The sequence below is a fragment of the Planococcus citri genome, chromosome 1 (assembly GCF_950023065.1).
Source record: "Planococcus citri chromosome 1, ihPlaCitr1.1, whole genome shotgun sequence".
Taxonomy (NCBI): Eukaryota; Metazoa; Arthropoda; class Insecta; order Hemiptera; family Pseudococcidae; genus Planococcus; species Planococcus citri.
Genome location: NC_088677.1, coordinates 38,075,369 through 38,096,102, shown reverse-complemented (window position 1 = coordinate 38,096,102; position 20,734 = coordinate 38,075,369). Strand labels below are relative to the sequence as shown.

The following is a 20,734-nucleotide window of genomic DNA, read 5'->3' as shown; positions in this document are numbered from 1 at the left end:
GTAATTCTCAGAGTTTGAACCTTTTGCAAAGACGTAACACCGGGGCCCGTACATTTACCATATCCGATTATCGGCCGCTTTGGCGCCACCACCACCACACCATCGCTAACTCGCCAAGTTGTTATCTCTTCCATGCACCCTATCACAGGTACAGGGTGGGGTGGTGTCTTATGCGTATTGAAATGCAAATGGTGCAATTTGGCGAAATACTCCGAATTGGCGAAATTGAAATAATTATTTTATTTATTTTCCAATATTGTTTAGGCGCAATCATATTTATCTATTAAATCATTAACTTATGCTAAAAAAATCTGAAACATTGGGTAGGTAACCTAAGCTATACTTAATAAGGAGGTATTACTTCATCCAGATACCGTTTATTAAATTATTGTGAGTATGATAATACGAAGTATTTTTTCATCTTTGTATCGTCAGTGGACGAATATGAAGGGAGCTAAAATATCGTACATTATTTGGAATTATTAGCGGAAAAAATCCACTATTCGTATTTCCCTCTTATACACTTACGTGCTTGTGTTGAGCAAAAGCAAAATTGTCGACAACTCTCCTTCTTTGAAATACGTGGTTTTAAGAAAATGCATTGCCATACTCGGTTTTATTTATTGTTTCAGTTCGTCGTCGAAAATAGAACTACCCGCTTGAACCTTTTAATATATTACTTGAATTGTACGTATGTGTACTAATGTCGATAAACAAAAACACGAGAGTGTTGCTCATTTATTCATTCAGCTGCGATATCATCTTCAGTAGAGATATCATGCTAACATCTGTAATCCACCTGCGTAATTTCAAACTGCATGTCTTGAAGAGATCATCAGCTGCTGTATTTTTAATGATTGAAATTTAATTAAGTACATAAACCATGTACGATATATGTAGGCAGTATATAGTGCTGTGTTTTTATTTTCTACACTTTTGCGTGGTGGTACTAATCCTTGATTATATATTACATTCGTAAGCAGATAAACCACCCTTATAGCTTCATCGGCTATACCATTATGTAGTTAGACATCCAGAAACTAGATGTCACTAGCATGAAGTTTCTCCTTTGGAACTGTTAAAAACTGGTTAAATGCTCTGCTTTTAGCTAAATTTAGGAAACAAAATCACACACATGTACTATGTGTTAACAAAACAAGAATCTCCAGCCAAACAATTCTTAATTGCGATTGAATGATAGTTGCCGTTCAAATACTACCTGAGTTGACCTTTTTTTTTTCCTTTAGTGGTCTATTGTCTACATAAAAAAAAAACTTTTTTCAATCATGTTCGTTTACACCAGAACTCTGGTTGAAATCAAACATTGCTAGATAGAAAATATTAGCTCGTAAAAAAAATTTAAAATTGCTCCTCGAAATTCATTACCTAAATTTGAAAAAATTATAGCTCCATAATTCGAAATAAAAATAAAAACAATATTGAAAAATTTTCGAGCCTGTTTATGACTTGTCACGAAATACCCCAACCATCCGCAGTGGAGTTTTTTCGTCGAATCAAAAAATTTAGTCAAAATTTTTAACGCAGTAGGTACAAATTTTTTTCCATCATCGATCATACTCGAAAATGAACTTGAGGGAAAAAAGAATTTGGAATTTGGAAAAGCGGTTTGCAGAATAGTCAAGGCTCGCACCAATCCCCCCCCCCCCAATAAAAAACAACTTTAGTACCTAACCAAAAAAAAACTCCAAGTGGAACAAGGCTATTTTGCAAATTTTTGAAGAAAAAGCGAGGTTCTGTAACAACTTTGGACAACAAATGTGAGAATTTTTGCAATTTCCGGTAAAAAAAGGTGTCATATTTGTACAATTTTTGAAAAAGAATAAGACTTTTTGGAATTTAAAACAAAATCTGTTTTTGTAGCAATTTTTGGCAGCAAACGAGACTTAAAATAGTTTTAGCGAAAAGTTCTCAAAAATTTTTGGCAAAAAAGCAATACTTTTTCACAATTTTGCTAAAAAGCGGTACCATAATTTTTCGCAATAAATTGTCAAAATGCAAGATTTCAACAGTTTTTGCAAAAAGCATGATTTTTTGGAAACGTTTTGCAAAAAGCGATACTTTTTGACAATTTTTGATAAAAAAGCGAAATTTTTGGGTAATTGTATTTAAAAAAAATTAAAACTGACTTTAGTGTAGCAATTTTGATGAAAAGTGAGAATTTTGTTAAAAAGAAGTACCTTGATGATAATTTTAGCAAAAAAGCAAGACTCCTTTTGGTAATTATTTACAAAAAAGTGATATGTATTTTAAATTTAGCAATTTTTTCATCAAAACAGTTGAGACCATTTTGAAATTTTTTGATAAAAAGCGAGATTTTTCGGTATTGAAATCAAAACTTTACTTATTAGGTTTAGGTATCACTTTTTCTGCACACATTCAAAGAATTTTCAGCTGAAAGTTGAGTCATATTTTTTGAAAATTTGAATCATATTTTCTGAAAAAGTGCCATGCGACCTATCAAAATTAGTTATCAACAATTTCAGGAAGAATAGAAAAATTGCTATCAAATTTTTTGGTCATTGCGGCAATAAATATTTGATTGGTTTGCGTAAATTATCGAAGAAGAGGAATGCAAACCTGACTGAAATAACCGAAGAATTGCTATGAATTTTTTTTGGACATTTTTGGAAAATTACGGTTACCTACGTATAAAGATTTGATAATTTTTCGTAAATTATTGAAGAAGAAATCTGCGCCTATCAAAGTAGATTGACTGCTGAAATTTCGACTCGTTTTGATGGATCGTAGAACATCTTTTTCAAAAATACAGAAAATCATGACCAAATTTTAGGCTTAAAATTCTTCGAAATAGCTCAAAAAAAATTTTGTAGAAAGATTTGTACGTATTTCTTGCAAAACTTTAACCCATTTTAGGTCGCAAGGGCACTTTTGGATGATTCAGTTCATTTTGACTTGAAATTGTATCGGGGAGCAACTTTAAAATTTGACTGTGCCCTATGCCCTATATTGTGCATGCAGTTTTTCGGGAATCAGCTCATTGGACATCGCCCATTCTTTTTTTTTCCTTTTCATTTCATTTGCATTTTCATGGTATGGTAACAGAGAAACAAAGCAGTAAAAAATCAGCAGATGAAATGATAATATGGAAGAAACCACCCTCACCAAGTCGCGTAAATAGCAGACCTTTTAGACTCATTCATAAGAAACATTTTTTTCTACCCGTTTTTTTTCTTTTTGTTCACTGAGTCCATTGTGTGTTGGTTCCTTTTTCTTATGTGGGCCAGGCACACACACACAACCTATTTTATTAGCTGGCATCGGGCTCGGACACACCACTACAAAAGCAGCTTCAGTGAAGCACCATCTTTCACCCGCTAAGCAAACTACTTCGACTTTGCTGGATGTCCTGCGATTGCAGCGCGGCAATGCGGTTGGATGTCTTAGAGGTATAGCCAATCTTTAACATTGGATGGTTTATCTTCTTACGAAGTAATACATAATCAAGGGTACTAATTGTAAGCTTACTATGTCCGTTTGAATTGCAGCATTATCTACTTATCAAATGCACTACACTGAAAGAAGTAGGCGCCAAAAAATCTGAAAACTGCAATAATGTGCTTCTAAAAATGTAATTTTTATATTATTGCAAGTCTGTTCAAGTGAGACCGGGTGTGTGAGTGTGACCTTTTGCAGGGGTTCGGTGATCCCCCTAGGTCAATGAGTAGCGCCCCCCCCCCCAACCAGAATTAGTGCCTTCCCTCAATTTTTTAAAATTCGAACTTCATTTTTTCCTATGTTCGGGCTCAATATTGCATTTTTTTTAAAAATTACAAAAATGTCCGTATTATCAACAATTCTGAGTTTTTATTGCACAAAAAAATTTTCTATATCGCCACATTCCACATTCACCAGTTCGCCACACACTCAAGTACTTGACAGTGATACATGAAATTTTAGTCACACTTGCTGTAATGAGTTATTTTGTAGAGAGAGCCTTCAGCAAAGAAAATATTATTAAAAATCCGATTCGTTCGACAATGTTGGATAAATGGCTCTCTGAGATTATGATCTTGGCTTCCAAAAGTGGCATTTTTAATGAAATATCCAATGATGAGATAATTGAAATGTCTGCAGGATCATCGAGTGGGTACAATCGAATATTGTTAAGAAAATGATTTTTGAACTGTTATTCAAAAAAAAATTTAATTTCATTTTTCGAATTAATCGATTTTTAGGAAATACTGGGATTATTTTGAGATCACGGGGGGGCATTCCAATTTAGGGGGTTATTCAAATTTAAGGGGGCCATTTACAACACTATATCTATGCGGAATGAAAAAAATTGATGGTTTTTTCCCTTTTTTAGAAATGTTGGAAAAATAGGTAAAATAGTTGTTATTTTTTGGTAGGTATTATAATCGTTTTTTAAAATAGTTTGAAAATATAAGGCATAAGGGGGGGGGGGGGTCGTGAAGATTAAAGGGGCATCTATCTACTTCTGTTTCTGTGTGCAAGTAAGTATTCACGTAATTTATCAAAAAAAAGCCCCCCCAATCGTCAACGAGGAGTTGCTACTCAAGAAAGTGCCCTCACCGCATCCCTGAGTCCTTTTGATATGAAAAGTCTCAAGATCAGTGACAAATTTGCTAAATAGCCTTAAGTAGGTATAGAAAAGGTTGTATCGATGAGTTTCATGCCTTTGGAAGGTCCAAATGTCTATGAAGTGGAAAGAAAACGCATAGAAAATTATTGTTTAAAGCATTAGGTACCTATATAGTTACTTACTATGAACTATTTTAAAAATTGTTTCAAAGCTAAAACAATTTTTCAAATAGCCTCTTCAAATTGACCAAGAGAGTCCAAATTTTCAACGGTACAATGAGAGGGTGTCACTGAAGTTCTTTTTGGTGCTTTCAGCAGTTTCAGCAATACAATGGGGGGGGGGTCGCTGAGGTGCCTTTTGCAAGTTTCAACCCTTCAACCCTCTTCGACCCCTCTCCAGAGTCTAAAAAGTGGATCACTAAACAAAATGCTTATTTTATAAAATTTTTAAACATTAATCTATCCCTCTTGAAACATGATACAGATCTTTGTTTCCAAAAAATGTAACGATCATTGGCCACTCTCTTTGCTTAAAAATACCTGTTACAGCCCCGGTGAAATAACTATTTTATTTCTTAATTGGAATACGTATACTTTCAAAATATTTTTCAAAGTACTTACACTTAGGTAAGTAATAAGTGTACTCATAAAGCCACGATCATTTTTATTTTTTAAATTTTAACATGCAAGAATTTCTATTCTGTGTGTTATAATTTTCCATCAGCTTATATATGCTTTAAATAAATAAGAACTCTTGTGTTCATTGAATTGAAAAAAATTCTGCTCAGTATTTTCTCGCTGCTTGAAATTTTATCAAAAAATGTACCGGGGAAATTGCGGTTTACGCATGATAGCGCTTGCTACAACACATTTTTGTCACATGGAATTCGTTTTATATCTACAAACCTCACTTAATTCAGATCAGAGCATCGCGAGTACGCCGCGTATAATACGATTGTTATATACGAATAAACCGCCAATAATATTTATATGTGCTTAATATGAAATGAAACCGTAGTAGCTAGAATATTGTTCGCTTTTTGATTTATTAACGTACACTCGGTACCATAAATTAGCCAACTTTCTTACGTTGCGTTGGTTGGGTTAACTCCGCTCAGTTCGTCGAGAGTTTACGTAAATTTCCAAAACGTTGTTTAATAACTAGACACTCTGGGCCTATGCATATGAGGCGTGAATTGAACATTTTGCCGGATGAGAACTCATCGTGAGAATATCTAAAGCTATTTTTCATTGCAAAATCTCCTAGTCTAGGTTTAGGTGTACCTATTTTATAGTTCTCGCATTTCACATACATTTTCCACGAAGATGTTTCATAGGTAAGTATTTTATTCTACATTTTTGACGTAAATATTGGCTTGGAAGGATAGGAGAAGAGGCCTATTTACACCCGAAGAGAATATATCTGCATCTGGTGGCATGAGGTTGATTTCCAAATGAAAAACTTCGGCGAGTCAGGTTATTGGATGGTAATTCAGATTTGGAAATGGATGAATTCAGGTATCTTGGAAATATTCCTTCAAAAAATGGATCAAAAATAAGAAGCAAGTGCAAAACTGAATAAATAATTGGAAGTAGGTACATACCTATGACCTATGGTATCAAAATTTTAGAATACTCGGCTGAGGCATTGATCCTAAAGTAAAGGTAGGATTTTTTTTAATTCATTCGGCGATTGTAAGATCCTGGTATGATCTCCAAGTCGCATTTACATAACTTTTATTCAAAACAAAAAATCAGTCATTCGGTCAATTTTCTCCAAATCCATGCGAGAAAAACTTCCCTCTCACTGTCAATGTAGCAACCTACAAACCCACTCGTTTATTCAATGGGCTATTTTTTCACTCATTATCTCCTTTCGTATCATAGGGTTAATTCAATTCATGCTTTAGAAACCCAATAAACTCGCAACGAAATTATCCAGGTATAGGATTATCTGCAGGTTATGGTTAAAATGCAATGGTAATTAAAGCATCGCCAATGAGAGTAAAATCGGATACATTCGGTGCAATTATGTATAAACACCAATTTCGGCGAAATATGCCTAAACACGTGCACGCGTTACACGGGCTTAACGAGAACGGTTATAGTGTCACTTAATTAATTAAGTTATGCGACAATTTATTCTGCTTGTTTCTTTTTTCCCAGAGCGGACTATCGGTATTTTATAATATACTCAGCCATGTGAAAAATCATATCTACGAGTATTAGTTCCGCTATGTTTAACGATGAGTAGGATGATAAAAGTTACGTCTTTAACATGAATTTTTAATATGTTAACAAGTTTCTGATACGACTCGGGTATGAGGTAAAAATTAACGGGTGTTCTGTGGGTAACTTTTTTGCGTTTTGGATTCTTTTTTTTTGGGCGAGGAAGTGAGGGAGAAATGTGCCCTTCTTTTCGAATTGCCTTTTTTGTATTTTCGAATTAATTGAAGAAAAGCACCAAGTATATCAAAATGTTTGGAATTAAGTATACCTATTAATTTTATATAATAAAGTGATTTATAAATTCGCGAGCCGTTGAAAACTTTATATTTTTTTTCTTATATTATTCAACTGGTCATTGTACTTGAATTGCAAACAAGACATTTAAAAAAATAACAATTGTTTATAAATTAATTCTGAAATGAGACGCACATTACGATGTACTACTAACTTTCATAAATAAGACTTCTTGCTAATTTATTTAACAGCAATCTCATTCGATGAAAACCCGTTTAACCAGCATGGTGTTTTTAGTTTTTAAGGGTAAGTTAAGCGAAAGAAATACGATAAAAATGGGGGAAAATAAAAAAAGGAAAAAAATTAAGAAAAAGGGTAAAGGATATAAGAGTATTTTTATGGGGAACTACGTAAACTTACTCACTTATACTTACACATACAGTAGTGTATGCGAAAAAGGAAAAGTTTTGATTCTATTTGGCGCAAGTGCTTTTTTTTGAAGTTACGCAAATAAAATTTGGGAATTTGAAAAATGCCGGATGAATATTGGGTTTCTTTTATGCGTTTATTAATTTAGTATTTATTCTTTTGAGAAAACGGTGTTCATTCGACGGTATAATATTCGATATAATATAGATATACATATAAATGAAAAATGAAAAAAACTCGAAAAAGAAATATGGTGAACATTTCGAATCCGATTCTGAACTATGTTGAAGCATTGATTGTTGGATTTCAATGCGAGCCATAGAAAATAAAACACTTGGCATCGAAACGCAGATTTCAGAGAATATTCAAAACGTAAAACCTGTGTTCTCCGCTATGGTATTACTTTATGGTCAGAAACGTTACTAGAAATTTGGCGCCCACGTGGATAAATGTCGTCGCGGCGCCTCGTGTCATATCCCTCCTCATCAATAATCATTCTTTTGTACGACATCTTTTTGTGTTCCGATCATTTTCTTTTTCTAAATTAAATTATAGAAAGATTTGTACGTTTTCGAAGTATGTATTAGGTCAACTTTTCGTGGGGGCAAGAAGGTTAGAAATTTGTGTTTTTGTATATCTAAGTGTAGATTTTGAAAGGAATAGGTGTAGACGAAAATCAGTGTGAAAACTATCAAAATCTCTATATTATGTTGAATAATTTTGTTCGAAATTTATCAATTTTTTTGATGTTGGGGTGTTATTGTATTGGCAAAGTTATTGTTAGTAGCATGTAATTTGCAGAGTTGAGGAGAAGTATTTTTAGGGAGTTGAGTCGTCCACAGCAGTCTTTTGAGTCGTGAAAATGAACCTCGATCTGTGCGCAATTCATAATTTTTTCAAAAAATAGCCGAAAAAATGCTTGAAAATTTACATTTATGAATTATCTATCTACTATAACAAAGAGACATTTCACATCCCATTTAACGTTAGATCGAGCTGAAATTTGACTCATTGAAGAAGCATGTCACCTGCTAAGGCTCCAGAATTGTTCGCGAGTGGTCATCTCGATCGATTTGGGATATTGATGCCGGTCAAGTTGGTGAAACTTACGACAAGGTTCAATGTCTTCGAATAATTTTTAAAAAAACCATTATAGGTACCTACCTACTTATGTTTGGAAGTGCAAAATTGAAGTGTAGGTAGGTAGCTATTATTGTTTTGTCCGATGTTTCTAACACTGCAGTTTTGACGATACGATAAAAAACACATTTAAAAATGGATTCATTCACCCTTTAATTTTATTGGTCAATACGTTGCGAAGTTGAAAAAATAGTTATGAGTTGTTGTCGGCATTATTAATTGGAATTTCATCGTGTACACGTGTAAATACAAGTATACGCTCGCACGTAGTTGTAGCTTAAGCTACTACAAAAATAAAAAGGGTTTACCCTCAAAAAAGCTCGTTTTTGCCACTTTTTATAAACGGTCGGTCGCATTTAAAAATAAAAATAAAAAATGAAATTTCAACTTCTCTCGTGAGACTGGAGTATTTAAATGAATTTCGGCATCCGTATAGGAAGTGAACAGTTTCAACGGAATGGACGAGTAAAACTGCAGCACAGCGCTCGAATGCGAAAGCATTAAACGAGAGAGGTGAACGCAGAAAGAGGGGCCGTGAAAAAAAGTTACTTTGTGGCGAATACTATGTACTTCTCGTAAAGCTGAAATAGTTGGCTGTGGAGTAATGAAACGACCTGTCATGTTTTCAGCTAAACTTTTCAACGCTTCCACATTATCATGCGCAGCCATGAGAATTTTCGAATTGAAATGCGCTATTTTACTTCAACTTGTAATAAAACGAAGATATTATCATTCTGCGATACCTACCTAAGTACCTAGTACCTACAGCCGGATACTTGCCGAAGTTGCGATGAATTTATGCATGTTATGAGAACTGTTTTCGGGGACTTCGGTGAAAATCGAAAAAAAAATTTGTTGTACGGATCGTATTAGAATATGAAAAATTGTATGAGCTTGTCGCAGAGCCACAGTTGGGGTTCCTTAGTTCCTCTGGGTAGCTATTCCTGAATTGGATTCTCAATTCTCATATATTGCACTTCTCAGTTCTCGTTTAGATGAGAATCGTGATTCGCCGATTTTCTGGTCGCCACTCTTTCATAATACGAATCCGATTGTTTTCCCCATTCTCTGCGATTCATACAAACCAAACCAAAAGCTATTTTTTCAAACTTCATTAACAAAATTGAAAAATACTTATGCAATTTTGCGGTATAATCAGACATACCTACATATTTAAAATTCAATCAAATTGAACATGTTGAACTATATTTTAATAATTTATCGATCATAAATAAAATTGTACTGTAGACAGTAGAGATAGAGAATCACCTATGGTGAATTCTGGTAACATGCTCGAGTTCAAAAATTCCAAGTTTGATGAAGATTGGTTTAGGTGCTCTTCAGAAAGATGTTTTTCAGTAAAATCTAAAACGGATTTCCTTGAAAATAAGCTTTTCATTTCTGAACGATTGCTACAAATATGTTTTATCGGTTCATTTATCGTTATTGTGTATGTCGAGTGAGTGATAACCAGATACCTACCTACTACGATGATTGTGTTTAATTCTTTCTTGTTGTTTTCCTGTTTCGCGATTAGGAACTACATATGTAATCAATCATAGGTAATCTTATTACCAGCTTCTAACTTCAACAGAGATGTGCCACCGCCAATACAGTACTTGATAATATGTACATATACAAAGTGTCGTGATATTTGGCAAATATCTATGTTAGAGTGACCCGACCAGCAGTTGACCCCAATGGTAGAAGCTTCTCATAAAGAAGTACCTATAGTTACTAGGTAGCTCTCATTTTAGAATAAAGAAACTTGGAGTGATGACGAAGTTGCATTCTATTAATTGATTCCAATTTATTATTACTTAGTGATTTCTAACTCAAAAAGTGAAATGATTAAAGGTATTCAGTTGATCACGAATTTTATCTAAAATTTGAGTTACACCGAGAACTCATTTTGTTTTTCAACTGCCGTGGAGCCTCCATGATAGACCTACCTAATTTTATTCAAAATACATAGATAATATTACGTTCCATGGTTGAAAATTTTATTACCCTCCATTGTCAACTTTCACACAACGAAATGTGCCCCATATACTTTCAGATCCTCTAACAAGATTTCCCTTTCTCCATCATCATGGGTTAAATATTCGATTAAACCACTCATATGTAGGTATGTATGTACGTATGTCGTATGTATTAGCATAAACTTTGTTAGCTACACGTGTACCTACACTAAATATTCTACCATGTCGATTCTCGCTTTCGCATCGCTAAAAGTGTTTTGAAAATACCAGGCAAGATTAAAGTTCTGCTGAAGACTCTGTAGAACAGCTTGAAAATTTGATTAATTAGTTTGTAAGGTCGAGATTAAGTATAGTTTGATTAAGGTGTGTGCGAATTTTCATTCCCATGGTGTTAACGAAAAAAGCGATTGGATTTGCAATTCAATTTGATAGGTAATACAACCTATGAACCTACCCTCTTTTGAATAGGTTGATGTACTTGGGTATAATTCTGATGAACGTCTGCGAATCCACTTTATTTATACCTACAATCTACATGCTTCAGTTATGTATATTTGCCTTAATTCGTGTTAGATTAATATCAACAATTCGTCTGTTTAACTGTAAATAGATAAGGGTAAAAAATTTACATCAGATCTTATATTTCTTTACAGAATATCATGATGAAAAATTTAGCTATACGTACTCTGGTGAAGAAATACATGAATATGATTTGTTACACGTGTATTAATATTGGTTATTGTTTACTATGAACTTCCAGCAGCGTATAATTCGACATTTTGAAAGCGTGTAATTTGGCTCGAGACATGCTTGCGCATAATTTTATTTTCAGACGAAATAAGTACGTAAACACATTTTGAGGTTGTTTGTGAATTGTGGAGCCCATTACCCTCTTTATGCTGCACAGATCCATATTCGTGCGCTGTCTACAGATAATTTACCATAATGGCAATTTAAACTTTCAACTCGCAAAGGGATGATCGAAAAATTTTGATAGCTCGATAGCTCGCACAGCTTAATGAGAAAGCAGATTTAAAAATTTTTAAAAAGGATTTTCAAGCGTGATTTTTACATTGACGATTTACAAAGGTTGCCCCCGCGCTCTGTTGGAATAGCTCACCGCTACGGGGTTCGCCTGCGCCCGAAAGTTTCTTTTTCTGTTAGGGGAGGGGGGACTTATCTTATAGTTGTCATATTTTCAAAAATTACTTCAAAACGCTAATTTGAGATACCCACAAACTCGGTATTTTTCATCGTACCTACAGCTTTTGTTTGCAGCTCAAATTAAAGATCTCGATGAAGTTAACAACATATTAAAATTTCAAATTGCTACGTTAATTGGTTATTCGCGATTGCGACGAGCATAAAATCATAGGGAAGTTGTCTGCAGAATTTAAGCTGTACCTAGTGGTCGGACTGTTTCGTTTTCATTCTGTTTGGTTGTTAGGTACGTTTATTTGTTATGTTCATTTTTTTTTCTACCTTGTCGGACAGTCTGATCGGACTGCTTGCTATACTGTACTTCATGATGAAAATGTTGACATTTGGTTATTCCTTTAACGATGAATTTATTATGAATCATGCAAAACATGAAATTGCTTCGGTATACATGTGTACAGATTGTGTACTACATACTTACTTGTACTAGCGCCTATAGGTAATACTCAATACATACCCATGTTATTGGTTCAGTCAGAATTTCAGAATTACCAAACGATATTTTCGAAAAACCTAGCAGCAACAAAAAGGATATAGCTAGAGCTACACTGTAGCGAGAGTATAGAACCTTTTTTTATTCGTATACGTATATTTAACGTGTTTTGGTCGTGATACTTGAAAAAATGGCGAAAATAGTAGAAACTTGATAAGAGGTGAGATTTTAGTATAAATGTACGCGAAATTATTCCAGGGATCAATGTTCTGAAATGGAAAGAAAAGAGTGTGTATATATTTTTCCAATGAAAAGCTTCTATACTCTCGAATGAATTTTTCAAAAAAGTTGTTGAACTTTGAAAGTGTTACTCGGATACATTTATGTTTTCCCAAGTACGTATACCTATATAGGCAGTTTTTGCGATTCGTTTTTATTTTTCAAATAGCGAATACGGTTGGAGTAATGTGTTATAATACCCATGCTTTGCATTCGGGTTCCTCAACACAACACCCTTTTAATGCAAATATGAAGAAAGAAATATTTTGGTCGACGGTATGTATAAGCTAATGTATGTACTTAATACATATATATTCGAATATACATGGGTAGGTATATACCTACTCAGATGGGTAGAAGAGAAAGAAGATCAGATACTGTGCTAGAAATATAAGTATCTAATAAAGGCATATCCATCTACCTACATATGTACATTGCACATTATGAATTAGTGTATAATTATGGTAGTTCCTAGGTTTAAATTATTGATTTTGTGGCAATTTTTAATAAATTTATGGAATTGGTTTTGTCAGCTGAATGTTCAAAAATGTCCAATGCACAAAAATATACCCAGAACTATACCTATATGAACGACGTGGTACCTACCTCATCGTTTTTTCCAAAACAATTAGAAAAAAGTCGCGGGTTTTAAAATAATTTTTAAAAGTTTGAAACTATATGGGTTGGTAGATATGGTGGGTATGTATATTTTGATACAACTTTGTAAGGAGAATGAAAAATCGTCTGCGAGAAAATTATCGTCGAGTACGTATCTTAAAAATTGAAAGAACTGCCATGCAAGCTGCACTTTTTGTTCATTTTTCATCTCGCAGGGAGTCAAAGTAGTTTATGTGCGAGAGATGATAATTGAAATTTTTCTCACTCAACGTTGAAATATTGTTTCGCAACCTTATGCCTAAGCTATGAAAAGATGTTGAAAGGCGGACTTATAAGGACCATAATTCTCTCTAACAGGTCTAGATGGTTGTGATTTTGCAGCGTAGGTACCTCTACCAGTCTACCTACTCGTATGTATGAAGAAAGACAGGAAAACCTGCGTAGGTATTAGGAGAGTTTACCGGATAAACAAAACGTTATTGTACAAATACGAGAAAAGTATGAAAATTTATACGTATGAGGAAGTTGAAATGTTTCCTCGCTCATCTTGTGACAAAATCATCGCATCAAGAAATGAAGACAAAAAATTTATCGTCGCATCAGAAATGCGTCATCTGCCAGAGACATTTTGCTCTCTTATCTCGCCGTTAGACTAATTACGTTTTCATACTGAATTGTCTCCGTTGTTTTTAATTAATTGCTTTTTCGTGAAATCAATGAAATGTCGCGAACACACTTGTAATCATTTTTTCTCCTTATTGGAATCTGGTATCTTTCCTTTTACTGTACCTAGTTATTATCACAGCATTCGGAAGATTCCGAGGACGATGACAGATTTTTTCATTTTCAATTTAAATTGGTTCGAGATTTCTGTATAAGTAGGTATGCCTTTATTCGTTCTATAAATAGAGATACGTCTTATTTGACTAATGTGGCATTTATTATTAACAATTGTAAACGAAACGTATCGAAAAACAAATGTGAAAACTGTGTTCAAGTTGAGCAGTAAAGCCTACCAATTTGATAAAAATTTTCAGTTCATTATAATCGATGGTGTTGTTTGTAAAAGAACATGTAGTCAGCGAAAGTGTAATAAATGTAACGTCTCAAGAAACTCGTGAAACAATATAAATCATTCGTTCTTAAATCGATTTGAGACCCCTTCGACTAACTTTGTTGTCAATTTTATGTGAATCGATTCTTCTCGTCTTTCCCTATCACATGCTATGTGAATGGAGTATTTTTTCTCGATATTAGTTCGATTTATAAGAAGTACATAGTATCGATTGTTCTTGGTACATACTCGTATCTTGGTAATAGATACGATAGCATTTACCCAACTTTTCGATTCTTTATGCAAAAGTCAGATAAGTAGTGTAAATATTGGTCATTGATGTTTCAGTAAAAATTGATTGAGATTGTGGTTTCTTTGTATTTTGAAATAAGAGATGTTTTTACCTGTTACTCGTACATCAAGTATGAACCACTCACTCCAATTTGAATTTATTTCAGGTATTGATGAGATACCCTACCTTATTTTTTGGACCGAAAGTTTGAAATTTCGTATTCAATTTCAATTTGGTATTCTTTTAAAGTGACCATTTCAGTTTTGGGCCAAATTTAGTGTAGGTACATTATTTTTTGTAAGTAAATTTAATTTTTTTTTTTTAAATACCAATATCTCTAAAAGTTGAATTCGAAAAACTTGAAAGCTGAAAATTTTAAAATGAAGTTGATGATAATCAAAGTTTTCTACTAAATGTTTTGGTTGATCACAGTGAATGATAATAATGATAGCACATGATTGGTTGTTAGACTGAGGTGATGACATTCCACCAATCATACATCTATTTCACGTTGCCAACCTATATTTTTAATTTTAAAAAAAACTTTCTTTGGTGTTCACGATATTTTTGCGCACCCTGTACATTATACGTACCTATGTATTAAAAGAGTGAACGTCTTCATAAAATTTGTACATAGAGGTAGCATGCCAGCAGTATTGGTTATTATCATTTTGCGCGTTGTGCTCGAGCAGTATTGTATTCCTTTCCTGGAATACTCGTACTATTTGAAGACGAACATCGCTGTCTTCAGTTCCTGGAATACGAATGCGATCGTACCTCTACTTACTTCTCGATAATAGAGATAACAAATATTATAGAAAGTAGAAAGTACGTCTACGTATGTAAGTATGTCGCAACATGAGACGAATGAGTGCAATTTCAATTCGTTATATCTTGAATAATTTCTTTATTTAAATCTGAAGATACCCATTTTGGACTATCCAGCTTTTTCAAAATCCGGCCAATCGGGTTCAAACCAAATCAGATGGTATAATTCGGAGCTTACTAGATAGACAAAAATGCACCTATTTTGTCAGTTGTCTTGATATCTCTCTACAAAATTACAAATTTACTTACCTATTTGAAATAACATGGATGTTTCATCACTTCATCAGCATATTTTTCCAAAGGTTTGCAATAGAGTAGTACCAAAATAAACATAAAGCGTACCAAATGTGGATTTTGTACTTTACCGCATCGCAGATGAGTAAATCAGAGAATGATGTTTGGATAATAATTTGAGATAAATGATAATGATATCTGTATGCTCGCTCATGAGGTAGGTAATGTTGTATGTACTTAGTTGAATGAAGGGGAAGGAGAGATAGGATCCAGCTACTCTATCACAGTTTCAATTTTTTTTCTTTCTGAAAATGGCATTAGAAATTTTTGTTTCGAAAACTTCAAACGATTTCAAGAAAAACGAGGCTTAAAGTAGGTAAACATCAGTTTTTTTTTAAATTTCAGTTTTGAAAAATGTTAATCTTTCTCAAAAAATGAGGTTTTCTGATGATAGGTATATTTTTGCACTGAATTGAAAATATGTTTTTAAAAAAAAACATGCTTGGGTATTTTCAAGAAGAAAAAATTGCAAGCCTTTTTTATTAGCTCTTCATTGGGAAAAATAAAATCAAATGTCAATTTTCCAATTTATTGCAAATTTTAGTCACTCAAAAATTTGAATTGGGTTCTTTTTTCGACGTAGCGTTTTTCTTCTGTGATAATTGATGCAGACAACTCGAGGCATGCTTATTGGAACTTGGAGCAACCACTGTCCTTTAAAAGCCAAGACAACGTATTGGTACTTTTTGTCTGTGAAGAATTTTCGAGCTTATGTGGCGTATGCACCTCGTCACACTATTGGCATGTAAATTTAGCATCATGTGACCCTCGTCACGCTATTGGCATGTAAATTATTATTTAAAACTAATGCAACACATCTTTATACGAAGAAAAAAAATCCATAAGTGTATGAGGACATGCTGACCACGAAGAATTATCCCGACCACGCTCGAATTTGTATGCAGCTTTTCTCAGTTTTAGAAGTATATTTATAAGCAAATGTAACCCGAAATAGGTACTTGCTTTTATGATAAATAATGTGAAAGTTTTATCCTTTGTGTATTGGAAAAGTACTATATATCTACAGCGAATGATAAGAAGTTTTGGGGCAACTGCGGAGGATTAATGTCATATTTGTTTCATTGTTATTCGAATAAGGTAAAGGTATGGATTATTTCTGTTTTCGATAGTGCGTTTAAAATTTTGCCAATACCAGTGGGAACAGTATCTGGACAACAGAAGCGGGTAAAATCATCAAAACGTGAGACTCTGGAATTATAATATGTTCCTGCGACGTACCGTGGGGAATCGCAGAACGTGATATTATCGTAGAAGCATTTTATTATTTGCCGCGTGATGATCTGGAATTACGAAATGTCAGCTAAAATTTCTAGCCTTTTTGGCCGTTATTTAAGCTCGAATAAAATCACAATCACGAGGTGAAGGTCAAATGGATTTGGAAAGTAATTTCAAAGTAATCATTTATTCTGCTGCTTAGCCAATACAAAACGCTCTGTAAGTAATGGTATAATTAATTTTCTACTTGAAGTTTAGCCTCCGTTTTATGTTTAGCGCGCTGACGTGCAATGTTTTTCATCAATGGATTGGAGAACTCCTACCTGCTGCTCTCGCGTTATGTCGCTGTCGCGGTTTTTACTGAATGTTAAAGTACTTTCTGAAAGTGTTGATGTATGATTGAAAAATCAGGTGTTGCGCGCCCTTATAAAGTTATGTAGGTAGGTAGAGGTACCTCCGTAGAGATATAACGAAGCGTGTTTTATGTTTCGTGACAAATTATTCTTAATGCTTTGTAATCTTTACTCGGGCGAAAAATAGGGGAAATAATGAAGTTTAATCAAACCGACTATCGGCGCGGCGCGCGTACGTTTGTTGCTAACGTGCCTTTAAATTAAAACTTCTTCCGTAAGTTTGATCTTTGAATTTTTCAAAGGCTGGAATTAAAACTGCCTGCTAGTATTTATTTATATGAAACGGGGTGAAATTTTTGTTTTGCTCGGCTTGTCAAATTTCATTTTTGAAACAAAAATGTACGTAGATTGATGAAAAGTAGAATCCATTGTAATGCGATGGAAAAAACTTCCAAATACAAATTTGTGGTTATTCGAGCTCATATTTTAAATTTTAGTCAACTTTTAGATAATTTTGAATGAAGGTCTTCTGTTTTTTTGTTGGAAAACTGATGGAAAATGCAAAGAAATTCAAAAAAAAAAAATAGAAACAAATCCCAGCAGAAAATTAAACTCATTAGATCTGATTAGATCTGATGCGATCCGTATTTATGTACATCCCTTCGATCTTTGACCTGGCCCAATCTAAACAGATCAGATCCAATTAGGAAGCTCTGATGAAGATCAGATCTGATCCGCGGATCAGGACAATCTCCGAATCTAGTTGCAGTATGTAGATCTGTTCAGACCCAATCATTTTTCATTTCCTTCGGATTCATAAGATGTTTGATACGATCATGCTCGTAAACTTCCATCAATTTTTGGTGATTTTTATGTCGATTTCGAAAATTTTCATTTAAATATGGATAATTGAATCTATATCGGTTGAACTTTCACGTTTAATGTGGCTGCCACGTAATAAAGGGTCGGTAATATGTCGTATTTATCTAAAATACTATCTTGTACGTCGAAACTCAGAAAACAACGAGCAAATAAAGCGCGTATGCGTAAATAAATAAGCCTATTGTTGAAATGTAGCCTGGCGGTAAAAATGGAGGCGAGGAGCAGAGCAGGCTTTTAGTGAAACACTTTCAGCGCAATAATATTCCAGCGCACAGTATTCAAGAGTTATAGATAGTTTGGCAGATAAGTTTCGGTGTGACTTGTCGTGCGTTTGACAGAAACAAATTGAGAGTACAAAAATGAAGCGCATTACAGCCATCAGCCATGGCCCGTTGAGAGTACATGTGTTTCGCAATGAAACGCTCGCTATCGTATTTGCGGTTTTACTGATTTTCTCAAGGGTACAAAGGGTAGCTTGTGTTAACAAGTTGTAAGACTGAATAGAACGCTCTTTGAGGTGGAATAACGTCGCCACGATCGGTTTACAAGTTATATAAGGAATTAAAGGACAAAATATATGACACGGTGAGGTTTTACCGAGACTTTGTAATGAATATTATGATAAAATAGTTATTCGGCATAGAGAATACGAGTACCTATATGGTACGGAAAGGCGATAATCGCTGCATAATCTGGTTTTAAATGTTTACACGATGACTGTAGGTATAGTATAACAATCGCAGAAAGAAAGTCAATTTGCAAACAAAGATGTGGCCGGAATTATCAACAGAAACCGAGAGTTACTCTTGCGATAAAATTTTATAATATATTTTAGGCGGCGAGAGAGAGGGGGAAGAGGAGTACTTACTCATCGTATAAGTTTGACTATATTTATGGCAGCGTATAGATAAAAAGCGGCTCGCAAATGTAGGTAAAAGGAGCAAAAGAGATAGATGTAGGTTCGAACAAAGCAATTCTCTAGGGAAGCAAAACCCAAGAATCCGAAAGCTCTGGTATTATTTCGTAGAAAAGCTCTCGCGAATCGTGCCACGTTGCTGGGCGGTAAATATCGAGGATGAATTCGAATCGGAATTGTGCGGATATATGTTACATCGAGGATGGCTTTATCGCAAATTATAAATAAAATATGGAACGATGCTCGAATTGTTCGTAATTTGAAGAGTAGAGTCGAGTCGATTTTGTTTTTGAATACATGTACGATAGGTTTTTCATTGTAGTGTACTTTATGATTTTCCATTTGACTTTTTTTTCACCCTGAAAAATACCGCGTATAAAAAATATTCCATTATTTTGCCATTGTGCAAGAAAAAAAATAGTTGATTTGAAACATCGATGGTGAAAAAAATCGGTGAATTATGGCACTACGAAGTTGAATCGTTTAAGAGTTATGTTTCCTAAAAGAATTTTTCAAAATGAAAACAAAAAAAATCTGAAAGATTTCCAATTTATATTTTAAAATCGAGATCGTTATTTTTGCCAAAATATTTCTACCAAAAAAAAAGGATGAAAATGAAACAATTTTGTAAATTGTAAATTTTGCAATTTCACGATGTGAGTATCTACGTGTAAGTTACTAAAAATTCGAACGTAAATTATTTTTTGAAAAATTTGCCGAAAGCATATTCGGTTATTGGAATTTACATTTTTTTTTCACCCTCGTTCTCTTTCATCTCTCCATCTTCTCGGTATTCTGTAACATATGTAACACATATACATAATTTCCGGACGTTGAAAAATTTACAATTTGATAAAGCTCTCGGCACGTATCGGCGGTACAGTGTTGTGAAAAATAAAATGTAAGCCTTAAATCTAAACTTGACCGAAAAGCCGATGATATTATGAGCCTAGTTTGGCAGTTCGTTACAATACAAGATTTATAGTTCACTTTTGTTGTCCCAACGTGCCTTACACGATTAGGCGTCGTTATAAGGGTTTTACTTCTACACTTCTTCTCATAGCTTTAATCCTGTTTCTTTTTATTTTTGTTCGCGACGAACGGGCCAAAAGGTTTTTCAAAAATCGTCCCATTTTCTAACGGTAATGCAATTTTAGCGGGTTTATTTGTGAAAACGTCGTTGGTGGAAAAAAAGAAAGCCAAAGATTTGACTTTTTACTTCTAAACTGCAAGAAAAATTCTTCTATCGTTGGAGGTTATCTTGCGAAGTAAATTCAAATCTGTGTCAGGCTCAGGTGTGGTTTGTTCGTTTGTATTGTTTTGATTTTTGAATTGGCAAATTTGTGAGCAACTTCGGCTTTTTTTAATCCGTAAAATGGTATTTAATTGAAATTACGAGTATGTAGATGTAAAGATAATAATTAAAATAATGGTCAAAATGGATAGATATACCCATCATGAGATTCGCGGTACATTTCGAGGAACCTTTTAATACAACTACAATGGGTCGAGAGAATGGAATCATCATATTAGGTACGTAAGTCATATTGAAATCGATATTTTGGCTTCTTTTAATATCATGATATTTGAGATTTTGGAGCATTTTTTTTCTTCAAATTTGAGCACTAAGGAATAAACTTTTTTCTCACTCAGCATGTCGGAAGTTTACCTCAAAAACGCGATTTTCGGTTTTCTAGCTACCTTATCACATTTTTCGGCATTTAACACAGCCT

At 34.0% G+C, this 20,734-nt stretch overlaps 1 protein-coding gene across 2 annotated transcripts in view; it reads left to right on the top strand.

Annotated features, from left to right (window-relative positions):
• The window catches only part of LOC135831771 (nephrin-like), a 201,280-nt gene that overhangs the window by 740 nt on the left and 179,806 nt on the right, over positions 1-20,734 (top strand). The window lies entirely within an intron of this gene.